The 19,185-nt window shown below is 33.2% G+C and overlaps 1 protein-coding gene across 1 annotated transcript in view; it reads right to left on the minus strand.

Moving 5' to 3' along the window:
- LOC120419019 (EGFR adapter protein-like) overlaps positions 1–19,185 on the minus strand; it is a 131,836-nt gene that overhangs the window by 112,105 nt on the left and 546 nt on the right. The window lies entirely within an intron of this gene.

The following is a 19,185-nucleotide window of genomic DNA, read 5'->3' on the forward strand; positions in this document are numbered from 1 at the left end:
AGAAAGCTTTTTCCTTCTTTTTTTTTTCCTTTCCATCATAGAAAAGTCGACTCGTCGTGTGTCTCATTGAGGTTTTTCGAAAGGTTGGTTTTGCGCGCTTCATAAAGAAGGGATTATTATTTCCCATTCAGCGGAGTCCTCCTCCCTGGGTATATCATATTTTATCGAGAGACCCCCCGAAAAAAGCTGATTGTGGGGGTGGGGGAAGGGGGACGAGTTTTTGCCTATGGTAAAATTTGATTGTACATCAGGATCCGAAGAACGTGGAGAAAGTGCCACGAAGCTCACGACTGGGGCTGGTAAGCTCAACTGTAAATACAGCTCCAGTGTTTGTGTAGCCTCCGAGAATACTCCGTTTCTGTTGAGGCAGCCATCAGCAGACAAGCAGACTTTGAGCGATAATGATTGATTGCGGTAAGGATCTTTGGGCTGAGAATAAGGGGGGAGGGGGTTCGCCTTTTCCCTGCCCTCTAGCAATATCGTTATTGTGTTTGTGGGTTTATGAGCGTCTTAACTGGGTGGTGGCTTTAAAAGGGGTTCATTTGATACGCTTTAATGGTTTTCTATCGATTTTTTGGAATATTGCTTCAATAATACATGGTGATGCTAAGCAAAATTTGAAATTTGAAAAAATGTTGGAATCAGTATTTTTAAAGTACATTTATTGAATCTAAATATTAATCAGAAATACATAAAAAAAATCATAACTAATCATTATTGACTATAATTTTCAAGAACAACCTTTTTTCTATTCTAAAACATAAGTATTTCCCTAAAATTTTGGAAAGTCTTTGAACAATTTATTTTAAATGCAAATCTCTTTTGTTAAAGGTTCTGTTATGTTCGCAATGTGAATAATTATTTTATGCATAAATTTTAATTTATTCGAAAATACTTATTTCCTACAAATTTCAGTTGCAAAATTCTTTGAAAAAATTAAAAAATAAGACAAATTAATTATTTTCCAAACTGCAATGTTAAAAAAATTATCAAATTTAATGCTAAAACTATGACTAAATGGAAGCAATTTCAATAAGTTCTCAAACTATCAAGTTAAAAAAAGTCAATTCTGTGACCAGAACCAAATCCACTCTAATCACTGAACCATCATCCCAAATCCGATGATGATGTTCCCAAAAAGTCTCATTTAAAATCCTCCACCCACCTACTCTTTATCTCGAACTGAAAATTTTCCAAACTCAAACGACAATTTCCATCAAAGCGGATACACAAATGAATGGAAACAGTTCTTTCTCTCTCTCTCCATTTCCAGAGCCGACCATTTAAAACCCCAAAAATCCTAATGAAACGTCCCCGAGATTACAAATGTTTGATCTGGCTAAACACTCGGGCTTTTCCTCTCCGATTGCGATTGTGACTCTGGAGGTGCATTCCCCCGGCCACTATCGCATGTGGATCAACGAGGGCAAATTTTCCCACTTTTTGCTCTAGCCCAACCGATGCGGCTCTGTGTTTTGCTACTGTTTCAATTAACATAATGTGCTCCGATGGTTTGGCAGATTCCACCCACCCAAAACATGGACAGAAAAAGGACCAACAGCAACTGTGTGGGTGTGTGCGCTGTCAGTGCAGGTTTCAATTAGAGCTCGGACGAATATCCCGGGCTTCTAATTTGAAGATCCTATCTGTCACCTGGTTTTGCGGGGCAAACATTTTTCGGTGGAAGACCATCGTTTGTTCGTTTGGGATTTTTGGAATGATTACGACCAATCTGGCTGGGTGATATACAGAATGAACTCGCTGTGCAGAAACTCATTCGGATAAAGGCACCAGATTTAGGTAATCCGATGCTGAATGTGGCAGAATAGAAGAACACTGAAACAAAAAACTATGACTGAAAAAAAATATTTTCTCTGTTTTTATTGATTCTAATGCATTTGAAACAATTAATTTCAAAATTGATATTTATTTCTGAAGCAAAATAAAAGATCACTTGAAAAAGAAACTATTTTGAAAAACGACGGAAATTTATGATTTCTACATTTTTTTTTTTTTAAATTGAAATCATATTGCAATCGATGTTAACAATTATTAACCCTAGATTTTTTTATTTCTATTAGTTGTGTTATTCAATTCAATTCAATCAGTGTTTTATTACAATTAAACAGTTCTGCTCCAGGATGCAACATTGTCAATTCAGAAATTTGGAGAAACTTTCAACTGAGATCAATGCATAAGCCTTTGCAGGGAGGGTACATATGTCTATGTTCAGATTGCTAGCTAAGTACTTTTTTGGGAAAATATTTTTTGAGAAGAGGCTTAATTCAAAATTTATTAACTTGATTACAGTAAATAAAATGGTTAAAGTTCAAAATGATTTTGACTTAATTATAAACAAACAATTCTAGAACTGAAATTTTGTCCAACATTTAATAGTGAAAAATTAGAAAAAAATTGTCTTATTTTCACAAATCTTATTTTTCTTGATTTTTTTCCAGGTAAAATATTCTCTATGCATTTGTTTTGTCTTAAGAAGCCAACAAAACGAGCATGTGAATGTTTCAAACATTGTAATACTAGAAGGAATTATCCGATCGATTTGGTGTCTTCCGCAAAGTTGTAGATTATGACTGAAATTAGTACACGGAAAAAATAGTCTCAATTTTTTTTAATCAACCCTTTAATCACAAAAGCTAAATTCCCAAAAAAAAAATTCTATGATTGTTTATATATGTTAAGGGGAACTTAAACAGGTTTTTATTGCACTAGAATTTTGAGTAGCATAATACAAACGAAATTATTTTTTTGAATTATCACTACCCGAGTAGACGGAAATAACTTGGGAATAACATTTTTTGATATTTGAATGTACTAAGCCAATAACATTTTACGTTATTTATAACAGGATTTGTTATTCTTCGTTATGATTTTTTTGTTATTGGATTGTTATTGTGATAACAGACTAATAACCTTTTTAGTTATTCTTCGAACAAATCTTTGTCATTATTTTTTGTTATTTTAACAACTAATCCGATCATCCCAATAACAGTTGGAGGTATTCTTCCATAACAAAAAATGTTATTCCAAAGTTGTTTTGGCTTTCAACCAATATCAGACCGTTAACAATTTTTGTTATGATAACATAAACTGTTATTAAACTCTTAAGCAAAAATGGGGTTTTCAAGAAAATTCCATAACACATTCTGTTATTTTAACAGTATTTGTTATTGAAATGGCATGGATTTTGTTATTACCGTCTGCCCGGGTAATTTAGGCAAAAAATACTTCAAAATTTTATAATACACCGTTTTCAAGTTAAAGAAATTTTTAAAAATCATTTTTTTCGGCATTTAGCCGTTACAAGCCTAGGTTTCAACATTTGGATGAAAAAAAAAATATTTTAAAATGCATTTTACACGCGTCCAGTTGCTTTCTAATCATTAGTTTTCAAAATATTGATGCATTTCTCGAAAAAAATACTTTTCGTGGGACTGTACATTGGTATTTCATGAAAATTTAAAATGTCTTCAAAGGAGTTCAAACATGCTAAATATGATTTTAAACGCAGGAAAATGCATTTTAACTGGTTATCGATTGATTAAACTTTGATTTCATTAAATTTTTGAAGTTTTTCGAAAAAATATATTTTTTCATTCCCGATTATTCAGACCGACTTTAAAGAGGGAGGCGACATAAACTTTTAATTTATATTTATTCAGTTTTTTTTTTGTACAGTAAAAATATTATTGAGTGTCCAATCACAATCGATGACTTTTCACCTCAATTTTAAATACTAGCAACTTTCATTTATTCATGAAATATTGTAGCTTTCGCTGTTCAGTGATTTCAAATGTAGGAGGTCCTACATGTACAAAAGGGAAAAGGGATGCCTTACCCGGGCGGACGGAAATAACAGAATTCATGCCATTTCAATAACAAATACTGTTAAAATAACAAAACATGTTATGGATTCTTCTTGAAAAATCCATTTTTGCATAAGAGTTTAATAACAGTTATGTTATCATGAAAGCCAAAACAACTTGGGAATAACATTTTTTGTTATGGAAGAATAACTCCAACTGTTATTGGGATGATCGGATTAGTTGTTAAAATAACAAAAAATAATAAAAAAGATTTGTTCGAAGAATAACTAAAAATGTTATTAGTCTGTTAACAATCCAATAACAAAAAAATCATAACGGCGAATAACAAATCTTGTTATAAATAACATACAATGTTATTGGCCTAGTATTTTCAAATATCAGAAAATGTTATTCCCAAGTTATTTCCGTCTGGTCGGGTAAAGGTGACATAAACTTTGAGAAATATTTGCAACGGCCTTACCATTAATATTTATTTATTTTTGTGCAAAGAGTTTGAAACACTTTTTTTTTGAAACCATTCAATTTCTACGTCGATGTAGGTAAAACAAGCAGATAATTTTTAAATAAATTATTATTAATTTATATATATTTTTTTCATTGAAAACCGAACCATTAGTTTCCATTGTGGTTTGGTTGAGCGTTTTAGCAGAATTCTTTGTATTCACATTAGTTTCCAAGTACAAAAAAATAGCGCTAACTAGCGGACACTTGGAAAAACTCATTTTTCACAAAATTGAAACTTTGAGTGCCTCATCAACCTGCAGTCCGATCAGCAAAGCATAAAAACTAAAATGGTTTGATTTTTTGAAGATCTTTATAGAAATAATATTATGTGGAAATAGTTTTCCATCATGAATTACATTTAAAATGCAGAAAAATGAACATCTTTCGAAAAAAAATTACATTAAAACCAACATTTGCGTTTACTCACCGCTTTTCATCGTCGTTAACAACTTTCATATTACGTTGTATATGTATATCATCGAAAACATGCCATTCCATTATTTATTCTATCGTTGAACCTTTATTTAAATAAAATAAAATTGGGCTCCTTTAAGACTCATTGAAATAAAACCTATTACAATTGAAAACAGAAATGAAAAATATTTCAAAATATCATCATCATATCATGAAAATTTGGAAGGCGTAATTTTGGAAGGTTGAATATTACCTCTTTAATTTTGTAATTTTACTTCAATTTAGACTTAGAAAAGTGGCATTACAACAGAAAAGTGGTAAAATTACACATTTTCAGAGATAAAACTACACATTTTTTCTGACATAAAAGATGTACCCCTTCCCAGATGTAACACTACCATGATTTTTTTACTGTGTAGACAATACTCTGAAAAACAAATCTAAATTAAAAACAACTTGATTTATTCTTCAAGTAAATAATTTTAAAAAAAACATTGACTTAAACTATTTATACCATATTTTTTATTACAATTCTGAAAGAAAGTTCAACGCTTAAAAATTTAATTCAATATTTGCTTTGAAAATAACATCACTATCAGTACTATGGATACTAAGAAATTGTAAGACTTTAAAAAATGTTGAACCCAATAGTAAATTTTCGACAAACTTTTCACTCTAAGATTTGTTTGGTACACAAAAATTGGGAACTTTAGACTCAAAATGTATAATGAACGAATTGTTTCTTGTAAATGAATATTTGAAAATAAAATAAAATCCTGGAAAAATAAAAATACTCAAAAACCAAACACATTTTTAATTATAAAATGAAATTTGCAAAGGAAACTAATTTTTGTAATTTTTTTGTTAAAAATAATAAAGGTAAAATTTGAAAATTATCAAACTATACAAAATTTCTCAACCACTTCCTATTTTTGAAAATTGTTGATTTGATTAAAGTTGCTGTGATTTGATCTAGCAAAAATTTAAGGTTTTGTGCTGTACAGTTCATTATTTTTTAAAGAGTTAGCTTAATAATAGCTCTTATTTGAGTCCTAAAAAGTTCAACTTTTCAGCACTTGTTTTTAAGAGTGATACTTGAGTTGGTGAAACAATCGCAAAATAATAGCGAGAAAATTTTTAGAACTTATATGATATGTTTACCACTCTTTAAATTTGTTCAACTTTGCAAAATGACTTTTCCGAAAAATCACTTGTTGCATAAACTACTATTTTGTGATAAAAAAAAAACTATGAAATTCAGTAATTTTATTTTAAAGGGTATCTATTTTTTCGTTATACTTCTTACCACAGTCTACACAGCAAAAAATCCGATGGTAAAATCGCATGCAAAAGCATGCACATCACCTTTGTCAAAATAAACACTAAATATTACACACTGCATGTACAATTTTTGCAAACACAAAAAAAAGTTGCAACCGACGGGATTCAAACCCTGCACCAACAGTAAGGACTGGCGCCGTTGCCCACTCGGCCATCAGACCGATGATGCATATATGAGCTTGACATTTCGGTCAAGTAGGTTTCCCATACTGATGGGCTACATATTTCAGGGTGTAAAATCACATAAAACTGCATAAAATAATGCAATATTTATTTTACACCCAGGCCTTTTACACGCAGCTGGATTACTACTTTTTAAGCTGTGTACATCTGTGATCTCTGGTGTCACCAGACAGTCATAAAATCCCTGCTCAAGGTATAGATTATCGATTTTTATCATATCACAGCTCTACAATTTATATGAAGGATGACTTGTATGAACGGAATCGAAGATGCAAAAAAATACTGTATAGTCAATAGGAATCGAAAGTTTTATCCTTAAAAAAATGCAGAATTAAACAAGAACATTATTTTTTCTTGTTCATTAATTTTATTATTTATTGAAACACATCAAAAAGCTATTCTCTATCTTTTATTTCCAGTGCACACAAAACCTGCATCGCAATCCCCCGGAAAACATCACCCCGAGGACACAAAACTGCAGCTCCAAATCCAGCAGTCTCACTCTGTCTATGTCTCTCACCCGTAGCAGTAATTATTATCTGTGTGACATCTATTAAAATTTTAATTCATCATCACATGTGTGCACTGTGTGGCTGCTTTGAAGGTACGGTACTCCGTATCCAGATTTCCCTCCAAGCTAAACGTTCCACCATCCTTCCGGTGATGGCTCCAGAAGGGAAAAGGGAGTAGAAGCCTTGAATTCCTGCAAAAATATTTCGGAACGGGTCTGACTGTCAAAAGTGCAGCTGCTGCACCACCATTTCGAAGACTTGGTCCTCGTTGCACATGTGCAGTCATTACGGAAATTTATTCATATGATGGAAGAGCTTTCCCCGAAATGAATGAATGTAATATGAATGAATGGGTTCGTCCTTTCGTTTGTGTGTGTGTGTGAGTGGGTTCAACCAGCACCACCCGAAAAACCTCAGTGCCAAACGTTTCTGTTCCAGCTCGAGGTTTTTTTTTTCGGGGGGAGGAGGGCGGTTCAGAACGACATTTCTGGATTGCAGAAGTAATTTCGGAATGTCTCACCATGTTTTATCTCGGGGTCCTGTGTATCGTACGGTTCAGTTGAGAGGCAAAGTTTCAGCTCTGCCATTTCGGAAGCAGTGCAAAATAGTTTCCTCCAAAATTCCCGCTTCCACGTGGTGGCAGCGCTGCTGCCTCGAGGCCAGAATGTCACGTTTTCATTGCACCTAACAGCTGTGTGACACTTTTCAATCCCGTTATTACTTGTGATTACCGGGTAGTGTCCTAGATACGCCTCCAACAAAAATTTCTAAAATTTCCGATTTCAACTTGAAAAATTCCTAAAACACCTTCACCAACTGCGAGGAAGCTCAACAAGTCAATACTGCCCCAACCTTCTTCCACAGAAGCCAGTCAATTTGCATCCAAAACGAAAAACACATCAACCCCACGTGAGGGCAGCGGAAACCGAACCATTTGGGGTGAGAATTGATTGATTCGATGCTCCTGTTGCTGCCGGCTGCTACTGCAGTAGGTACAGATACATCGGTGGAATGTAGAGGGGCTTCATGAAATGAATACTTGGCCGGTGAAGACCAGTTCGAAGTTGAACGAAGGCTTCACGACTCTCGTGCGAGATTGGTTTGATAGGCGGTGGAGAAATGGGAGATTTTTTTGGTATCAGTAATGTTTGTAAATGTCATAGAAACATTATCACAAAAACGTCATAAAAAGAAATAAAGTCCAACATATTTTTCGACAAAAAATTACACTTCATAGCTAACAAATTATTTAAGGCTAATTAAATATGTTGAAAATTTAAAAAAAAAAACGTCATCTGCTTCATCATTCTTCAACTTTTAAAAAACAAAAATTTAACTCATTTTTAAAATAACTATGTCCAAACCAAATGGACGTATGATAAGGCTATTGCAAACACGCCGAATTTTACTTTAAATATTTTTAAGACTGTTGAATAATTTAATTTTACTTTATTTTCTTCAGCCTAAACGACATTAAAAAAACAAACAAAACAAAAGAAGTGTACTGTTCATGCAAAAAGTATAATTTTGAAAAGGAAAAAGTGAGGCCAATTTATTTTAAGTTCTTTGTCTGTTATTAATCTGTGTGGTCTTGAAAAATAAGCAGTAAAAAAGGCAAAAACAAAAATAATTTTCAAAAATAAATATTGACAAAATTTAAAAACCTTGGAAAAATACGATATTTACTAAAATTATTACACTATGAAAACACGTTTTGAAACATATTTGACAGCAACCCATACAAAAGCATTATCTTGAGAACGGAGTTTCTTATCAAAAGTTCCGAAGTTTCAATCCGTAGGTTTGTATGGGACTTCGAATAATGGAATCATGAACAATGTTTAGTTTTTATTTTCTTAGTGTAAGCATCAAATTTTAGTTTTGTGGTCAGATTTTAGTCAAATTTGAATGGTTGATTGTCTATTACAATAAAAAAATCATTTTATCAATATTTAATCACGGCCATTTTGGCCGTCATCCTAGATTTTAAAATATCTTGTTTTGAGGTTATATTTAGGCTTGACAATCAAAAATAAGACAACGAAAAGCATTTTTAAGCAGATTCGATTATCTGAAGATATTTTTTTCCGATCGAGTCGAGTCAAAACTCTATAGCTTTAAAATTAAGTTTCGTTGAAAACTGTTATTTAAATCCCCGAGGACATTGCACAGTGGTCCAGATCGCAAAATTAAATTACATGGAAAAACATATAGTTGGACAGATTTCAAATTTCCCTTGGACATTTCCTTATGAAGATATCTCAAGTTTGAAGAAAAATATCCCTGGGTTTTTTTTCAGCGTTTATAGTGCTAGGGGAAATATACCCTTTCTAATCAAACACCTATCTTCGTCATATGAAGAGATTGATGCTCGATTAAAGCTCCAAAAATACTATTTAGGCTATAAACTTACCAGCAACAGCATCGTCTCAAGTAAGCACGCAAATTTATGCCATTTACTGGCCAAAAAGATCAAATTTAATGCACTTTTGATCATAATTTCTATTTTGCGAGGCCATTTCTCATCATTTTGGTGGCACACACATCCACACGCAAGATGAGAGGTTAACTGCTTAACGAAAATCGCCATCAATATCTTTTCACTTGCGCTAACGATTTCAAAACGCTTAAGATATAAAATTGCTTCCATCTACCGGCAACATGTTCTTTTGCACATTAGTTAGTCACTCACTTGAAAAATAATCCCAAAACATGTAAATAATTAGCAAGCGCCATCAAAAAAACAAACGCGTTAAGTCTTTTGACGTTTCAATTTTGACTACCCATTCCAATCGGAGGCTGAAGAAAACCCAGCGAGAAGCGAAGGCAAATAAAGAACAAAGGGTGGCCACCAACACCACAAACATGCTGGTGCAGCGCCTGTTGGAGTGAGCCAGTGATGCCAGAGAATTTTCTCTATAAATGCTACTTTTCGTCTCGACTGAAATTGCCTCGAACATCACTTATCTCTAAAACTTAACCCTGATTGCTATGTTCATAAAACTGATTTTTGAAGGTTTGCTTGAATGTTTTCTTTAAATTTAGTCGTAGAAGGCGTAGATTGCTAGATAAAATTCTAGATTGCAATTTTAACCAAAATAACATCAAAACACCAATTTTCAAAAGAAATTCTCGGAACGTGAAAAATGCAAAAAAACATTGAAATGAAATAACGACTTTTTAAAAAATACTTTTGAAACTTTATTTCAAATTATTTTTCAATCAGCTACAGAATAAATTCATCATTTGTTCAATGTTGTTTTTTTCTTGTATTTTTTAAGTCACGTAAGATTGTTTTGAACATAAAATTTTCTATAGAACAGAACTAAAGCAAAGATTTTTTAGGACATAAGTATAACGAACTTATAATAGGCATTGAAAAACAAAGTTGATCTTGTTTAGTTATAATTAATCGGTAACTTTAATATATTTTAACAAATAAATGAAAAAAATCATTTGTTTTAGGTTAGCAATTTTTGAAAACTTTTCAAAATTTGATGCAATTTTCTTCATGAGTTTCTTTAAAAAGCTGAGTATGGTTTCGTTCATTCGGTTCAAATTTAAATGTCAACCTTTCAATGTCTATCCCCGTTTTACGGTACATTCTAAAAGAATAAATTTTTAACACATTTTCAACATCAACTTACTCGCATTCTATAAATTTGATGTTTTAACAATAAGGCTGGTACAAATATTTTTAAAAGTTTTTGTCACCCCCCCCCCCTTCAAAATTGGCCCGTAAAATCAGGGGGCAAAAAAATATTTTTGCAATAAACTTCAAAATTTCAATGAAAATTCAAGTGCAACCAGCTGAAATCAAATTAAAATACATTCTCCTGCGTTTAAAATCATTTTAAGCATGTTTGGGTTTGTTAAAAAATCTTAAGATTTTTGAAAATTTTCGATGCAAAATCTTTTTTTTCGATACAATTCTTGTTTTTGTCAGATCTTAGATTTTTTGAAAATTAATGATTGCAAAACAACTGAACTAGTGTAAAATGCATTTTAAAACACTTTTTTCATTTAAATGTGAAGACTTTGGCTTGTTATTTAAATTTTTATATTTTTTTTATTTTTTTGCCCCCCCCCCCCCCCCCTTGACCTTGGCCAGGGCCGAGGGACAAAAACTTTTTTAAATATTTGCATCGGCCTAAACAAATACAAATTTTAACTAAAAATGTAAGTAAAAAATATTAAAAACTCAGTTCATTTTGAAAAACTTTCAATTAATTTAAAGTAAGGTAATGCTTAGATAGTGCTGAAAGTTGCGAAAAACAATGCTTTCTTCAAAATTTTACACAAAATGATTGTACAAGGCTAATCTATCAACTGCTTGATTATTTATGAACTAACTAAATATTATGTCAAGTGGATGAAAACATATTCTCATTTGAAAAATTATCACAGTCATCGATTTTTTGGAGGAATTATTCTCGCTTTAAAGTTATTTTTCCAAAAGACTTATCAATTAAAAAATATAAATCGATGAATGGATTTGCCATTGGTACTCTCTTCGTGCTGATTTCTTGCAATTTAAACTGTTCATAAAAACTCGAGGTTTGAAATTGATTTTGAAATTAAGGTTCTGGACTTGATAGCTTTCTTGTGTAAATTTCGCTTTTTCCCAAAGTTTTTTTTTTTGTAATATTTATTATATCTCCTGGAAAAAAATGTTTGTTATAAAGTGGAAGAGCATTTTAGAAAATTGTCTGCAAAAAATAGAAACTCAAATAATAACAAAAAATGATTCCAGTTTCATAGTAAATCATCCTTTTACCACACCGTCCGATCATTCCTCCCAGCTCATGTCCAACCTTCAACGATGGACTGAACGGACTCAACTCGATAGCCAATTTCCATCGTGTGGCTGCGCCCCCAAACGACCAGGAAAACGCGCGAACTTTTCCCAGCACCATCCCTTCACCGATTACCATCCCCCGTTTCGCCCATCATCATTCATCGGCCAAAGCCAATCAAGGGCCCTTTTCCGTGAGGGGCAAAAACGCGCACATGCAAAGTTTCACAGTCAGTGCAGTAGTGAACTCCAACTCTCCAACTTCAGCGTTCAGCCGGGATGGTCTCTGCACACACCACTTTAAAAAGTAATTTCCAGTATATCAGTTCCATTTCATTAGAGAAAGTAAATTTATTGTTGCCATATCGACCGGAACCTCGACTCCACCGGGTTGCGAGGGCAGCTGTAGGTTAGAGAGTGGTGTGACCTTCCGATTGGAACCGGGTTTAAGGGGATGCTGAGGTGAAGTTTGATATTTTTTCAAGTTTTCAAATTAGTTTTGTTTTTGTACATTGTGTTGAAAATTAAATTTCAGAAAAAAATGGGAATTATGTATAAAATACCACAACTTCCCCTAACACCATCCTGTGGTATGTTTTCACAACTTCCAGGACTCCAGGACGGGCATCAATTGCTGGTGGGGAAGCTGCGTGATATCATTTGCATCCCAGGGTCGCAGCACAATATTGGCGGGATCTCGGTTACGAATTATTAAATGTTGGTGATTTGTTGTTCTCTGGCTCTGATATCAGGGAAGCGGGAGGACCCGGTTGGGGTCATTAGTTACCCCTGGGAAGCAAGAACCGGGACAATTTATGTTATCAAAGGGGTGCTACGGCGTTGATTGCATTTCCTAGGAAAAGGCTTGGGAAAATATGTTTTACTGATATTATTTGATAATATCTCAATTAAATCTTTCAAGAAATGTTAAATAAATTTAGATAAATGTTTAAACTTTTGATGAAACCCGATATTTTGAATGACATAAAAAGTTTCTAAAATAAACTTGATTGAACACTATTGCAACCTCGTTTACGTCAGGAAATTGGTTTGATTCCATCGCATGATATGTGCTTTGATTGATGTGTATGGGCTCCAGCACATAGTTCAGCCACAGTTAAAAAGAGGTGGACCCAATTTTGTGAGCTCGAAAGCAAGCGCTGTGGTTTGGGCTTCAAAAACGATGTGAACCACAAACATCGGGGTGCACCACTCTGTTATCAGATATGAATTTCAATGAAATTTTTGCGTTATTGGAAATGGAAAGCTGCTGGAGATTTCAGGATGGCAGCGTGCAATCATGATATTGGAATGCCTAAACCGTGATTTGTTGGTTGTGCACAAATATTTTTGAGCTCGAAAGCCATCAATTTTAATAAAATGTGCTCGTTCCATCTAACATCAATTCAATTGTGAGTTTCAGTGCTGTATATATTTTATTGCAAATTTTTACCTGAAATCATCAACAACTATTTAAAAAAAATATTTCTAGATTAATCATAAGACCAATTCTTAGCACTTGTTTACCAAGCAGTCATTTTTTCAAGTTGAACTTTGGATGATTCTAATAATTTTCCATGCTTTCCAACTATTTGAACTACACAAAAAACATATTTCCACACCAAAGTTCCTATTCTAAACATATCTGTGAGCAGAAGTTGTAAAGTGTATGAACGCTGGAAATTTTTAATTTTCCCAACTTTTTTAAATAATTGCTCAAATTAATGGATGGAATGCAGATATTTAATCATTCATAACGGAATTTTATAGTAAAATGACTCTTTTATAAGCCCTCTTATTGACAAAAGCAGATTCTGTAGGAATAAAATTATACAGGACATTTAAAAAGGGGGTATATGGAAGCGTTGTCCCGTCACGAAAAATTACAATTGTTTAGTTTGCAATGGTTCGTGAAATCGGATTTGCATCATATTTTGGATTCTCTTCGTACTCGAAAAACCCTTTAAAATGCTTATTAAAAATCGAAAATTGGTCAAAAGGAACCAGAGTTACGACTGACGCAAGTTTGCGTTGTCCCGTCACGCCAATTTTTTGGTCAAGGCACGAATTCAAAAAAGGTGCTCATTTTTCGTGTCTAGAAGCAAATTGTGTAACAGGTCAGTTTTTGATCGATCTAGACTAAATCGACCCTCCAGAATCCAAATTTGCCTGTTGATTTTCCTAAATCTCAAAGGGAAGCGAGATATTCAAGATGGCGTCTAATATGGCGACTTAATGGAAAAACCACTATAAAAGGATTTTTAAGTTTAATCAACTAGTCAAATTTAACTAATTTGGGATCACTGACCTCTTGAATACTTCAAAGTATTCGGGAAATGTGAAGTTCAAGATGGCGGCCAAGATGGCGAACCTAGAATATTGGACATTTTTATACAGAAATGTAACAGGCTGTCAACAGGTCAAATTTAATTAATTTGGGGATGCTGAACTCGAATATAAGCCTTAGAATATTCTAAAGTCATTAGAACAGTCTGTGCGGCATAATAAATTCAATTAAATTTTCTAGCTTCGCCATATTGGCCGCCATCTTGGATTGCACATTCCCTGAGTATTTTGGAGTATTCTATGGCTCATATTCAAGTTCAGCGACCCCAAATTAATTATATTTGACCCGTTGATTGCCTGTTATACATCTGAAAAAAGAATCAAATTTTCTAGCTTCGCCATATTGGCCGCCATCTTGGATTGTACATTCCCTGAGTATTTTGGAATATTCTATGGCTCATATTCGAGTTCAGCAACCCTTAGTTGAATTTGATCTGTTCATTTCCGGTTACATTTCTTTATAAAATATCGAATATTCTAGCACCGCCATATTGGCCGCCATCTTGGATTGCACATTCCCTGAATACTTTGAAGTATTCTAGGAGTCATATTCCAGCTCAGCGACCCCAAATTAGTTAAAGTTGACTTGTCAGTAGAGATTTTCACAATTGCTTCATTTCGTGACGGGACAACGCGAGCAAAACCCTCTTTTGCAAAATATCTGCGTTGTCCCGTCACGAAAAGAAGTACCTGTCAATTCAACAAAATTTGACCAAATTGGGTGATCCAGGAAGCAAAATCTTCGTTTTTCATTTTAGTAACAACTGTAGAAAAAGGTTTTTTCAAAAACTTACTAGGAGAGCAGAGTTCTTCACTTTTGTGAATAAAAATCAAAATGATCCAATTGTACGATGTTGTCCCGTCACGCTACATTTGTATCTCTCTTGACTCAAACTTTGTGTTTTTAAATGTTTGCTGGAGTGAATCTTATTGGAAATTTAATGTACTTTCCAAATTTGTATAAATATTGGTACCTTTTTCCACAGATTTTAAAGTTATCAGCAAAAAAACTTAAAATAAATGCGTACAAACGTTGTCCCGTCACGAAAGAATCGGTCATAACTAAAATCAAAATATATTTACAAAGCGACATATTTTTTTCAGAATAATTAAAATTTTAACCAAATTATGGATTCAATCAGCTGAAAACAATTTAAAGTGCATTTCCCTGCATTTAGAATCATTTGTTACATGTTTAAGCTCGCTTAAAAATATTTTCAATCTGTGAATTTTCGAAAATGTATTTTTTAAACATTTCATATAAATTTAGATTTTATTGAAACTTATGATTGCAAACCAATTGTACTAGTGTTAAATGAATTTTTAAAGAACTTTTGATTAAAATTTTAAAACTCTTCCTTATTGAATTTATTTCAATGTTACATTTATTATTATTTTTTGTTTCTGGGGACCTAAATTCGGCATTAGAGCGTCCAATTTCCCGGGGTTACAAAATTCCCGGGAATCGGGAAATTTTCAACAAATTTCCCGAAAAATCCCAGGAATTCCTGGGAAATTTGAAATATATTGAAAATTTTTTTGATCCTGGTTCTAGTTAATATTTTGCAACACAATTTTATAGAACAGAAACTAGAAACAAAATAAGTGTGAGAATCAATTGATACATTGACTGCCTGTTAAAAAATACAACTTCAAGAAAATATATAAATTTTCTAAATTCTTTAAATCCAAATTCGTACTAAATATCAAATACTTATGATTAGTATTTATTTGTTGCGAAGTAGGTATTATTTTTTAATTACAGTGTTTTCGGTGGTTTGAATCTATGAATCTAAAACCATAAAATTGCTTTGAAATGTGTCTCTATGATAAAGAATAATATTGATAATTGAGTTTAAATGCAAAAAACATAATATTTTTTCAAGAACAAATCCAACTGGATAAACATTGAATTTACCTTAAAAATCTGCTTTTTCACTTGAAATTATTTTTTTTGCAATCAAAACTCAAAGTTTTCAAATATTTGGAGTAAGCTTTAGAAATATGTTTTTATTTTTGAGTAATATATTAATGATTTTTTTATGATTCAGCCTAATAAATGACTTCGGTAAAACACATTTTAATAGCAAAAAAAGAAGCAAGTAAACAATATATATTCCCAGTTGTGAATGCTTCAGAAATTGATATCATCTAAAATAAACCTTGACACGAAATTTTCAGATGAACTAATAAGTTCAATATGAACAGTAAATTGAATTGAGTTATTTCACTATTTTTTTGTAAACTAAAAAAAAATGTACCAAAGAGTTAAGAAAATATATACTTCCGCTTGAATTTCGGGAATTCCCGGGGCAGGAAATTGGACGCTCTAATTGGCATCTTTGACCAAAAAAATTGATAAAAAAAATACAAACATTGTTTTTTTCCTAATTTGCAATGAAAAAGTACTTCCGTGAAATTTTGATAAATAGCAAAATTTTCCAGATATAGCATTTGTTTGCCCATGTTTGCCCATTTTTGAAATAAATATTATCAAAAAGTTTAGAAAATTCCCACAATTTTGGTTTTATGAACTTTGTTAATACGGCCTTTTGTAGCTGGGATATGGCCATGCAACGAATATAGGAAAAAAATGATTATCTCAGTGTTGTCAAATTTGCACTTGTTTTTTGATCACCGTTTTCTTGAGTACTAATGGTCCGATTTTAAATTATAAAAAAATATAAAATTTGAGAATTTTTGCTCATTTTGATAAAATTTATTTAAAAAATTCTCTAAAGTACTTTACAAATATTCATACAATCCAAAAAATATAACTTTTATAAGATTTTTATGAAAATTAACTCTTTAAAAAAAAACATTACTTGGTCAATAATGTTAAACCTTTCTGAACTAAAACAAATAAAAACATAAAATCGCCTTTTTCGGAAATCATTTTTTTAGAGACAAAGAGTAATTTTAAAAATCAGCAAAACGAATCTTTCTCAATTATTATTACCGTTTCAGTACAAAGTGGTCCAGATGGAAAGAGACAACTTTTGGTTTGTTTGAAAATTATGGTGGTTCTCGATTAGGGTGGTTTTGAAAAATTGACTTTTGACATATTTTTGTGATTTTTGACTTCTAGAAAGTTGTTGGGCCTGCCAATCCAAGCAACTTTGTCTAAGACGTAAACATTTTATCTCGCAATCCACCCTTTCTACGGCCAAATTATGAGAAAGCACTGAGCAAACCTTCAAAAACTCGTTTTTTTTTTCACCGTAGCAATACAGGGTTAAGTTTTAGAGAATAGTGATTTTCGGGGCATTTTAGACACACTAATTTTTATTTGAAAAGTTATGGGGGACTTAAGGTTAAAAATTTCACTCAATTAAAAGTAAAAAGTTTCAAATTTAAAACTTAAATACCTCCAAAAGCGCAGGCCAAATTTTAAGCCTTTGCACAGTGGGAAAAAAGGGCCCAAAAAATTACCGCAACATGATTTCGCGCAAACCATCGATTTCTATACACCAAAAGCTTCGTTTTTGCACCAGGAACAATAATCCGATGAAAAATCGCACTGCACGGACCGGTGGCCGGAGTAGAGGACACCGGAAGATCCGGATTTTTGGAAAAAGTGCCGGATTTATCAAAATGTGAACTGATAAGCTTTCTTCTACCATAAATAGTGATGCAAAACAATCCTAGAATAATATTAAATACCATAGGACCCATTGGAACCGGTTCCACCGATCTCCGCTGGCCACATCCGGAACCGCATTAGGAAACAGTGTTAACCAGTCATGCGACGTATCAAACTTCTTGATTTTGGATGGGGATATGAGTTATACACTCCTCTTTTAAAAACATGAAGTTTGATATGTCGCAAGAGTGGTTTCAGGAATTTGTCAAATATGATCTTCGGATGTGGCCACAGGAGAACCTGGGAACCGGTCACTGGAGGCAAAAATACATTTTAAGGATACTCTCCATCCAAAATCAAGAAGTTTGATACGTCGCATGACTGGTTAACACTGTTTCCTAATGCGGTTCCGGATGTGGCCACCGGAGATCGGTGGAACCGGTTCCGATGGGTCCTATGGTATTTAATATTATTCTAGGATTGTTTTGCATCACTATTTATGGTAGAAGAAAGCTTATCAGTTCACAATTTGATAAATCTGACACTTTTTCCAAAAATCCGGATATTCCGGTGTCCTCTACTCCGGCCACCGGTCCGTGCAGTGCGATTTTTCATCGGATTATTGTTCCTGGTGCAAAAACGAAGCTTTTGGTGTATAGCAATCGATGGTTTGCGCGAAATCATGTTGCGGTAATTTTTTGGGCCCTTTTTTCCCACTGTGCTTTGGTTGCATTCAAAAGGGAGATCAAGCAATGCAAACACTACACGATCTCAGGGTTATTTTTATTTAAACTTCAGATATCTTCATTTGAAACTGTCAAATTTACAAGGGAAAAGTGTGTGGGACCACCCTAACAAAATTAAAAAATTGTCCAACGATATATTTTTTCTTGTAATTTTGCCCGTTGAATCTGAATCTGCGCTCAAAATTGAGCCAAGGTATCAAAATATCGTTTTTGTTCATATGTTGAGTTTCTATGTAAATTTATCAAACATTTTCCTGAAAAGTAGATTTTCAAAATCACCCTAATTGTGACCAAAAGTTGCTCCTTTCTAGTTGCAACCTCTTCTAAAGACACCAAAGATCCTCATTTTTGCGACCTGACCCAAAGAGCAGTGCGCCCAAGTAACATTTTTTTCCAGGAGTTCTACAAGAGCTCTTCAAGATAGCTACAGCATAGCAGTTTGAACCGCGGTAGGATAAAACTCTCTTCAAGTACTCTTCCAAACTCCTGAAGATGTTTTGAACAGAATTTTATCCTACCGCGGTCCAAACTGCTATGCTGTAGCTATCTTGAAGAGCTCTTGTAGAACTCCTGGAAAAAAAATGTTACTTGGACGGGTAACTAGTGGTAAAAAAAGATAACCCTCGTAAATTCTTAGTAAATATAACATTTAAAATGGTATCAGAGAATTTGAAAAGTGGAAATGCATTTAAATAGATTTCCAAAACATTTTCAAAGCTGTTTCATTTCACCCCAAACCAATGACCACTGACAGTTACTAAATTGTAAAATATTTGTGAAAGTCGCGTAGTTGCGTTGCTTGCGTTTAGTTTTTGCCAAAGGCATTGGTCAGATATAACAATTTCAAGATATATTGTTTTAAGCATTCACATATCATTTTTGCATGACCAATGCCCAACATGTTGCTTAAAATTCC

This window comes from Culex pipiens, chromosome 2 (assembly GCF_016801865.2).
Source record: "Culex pipiens pallens isolate TS chromosome 2, TS_CPP_V2, whole genome shotgun sequence".
Classification (NCBI taxonomy): Eukaryota; Metazoa; Arthropoda; class Insecta; order Diptera; family Culicidae; genus Culex; species Culex pipiens.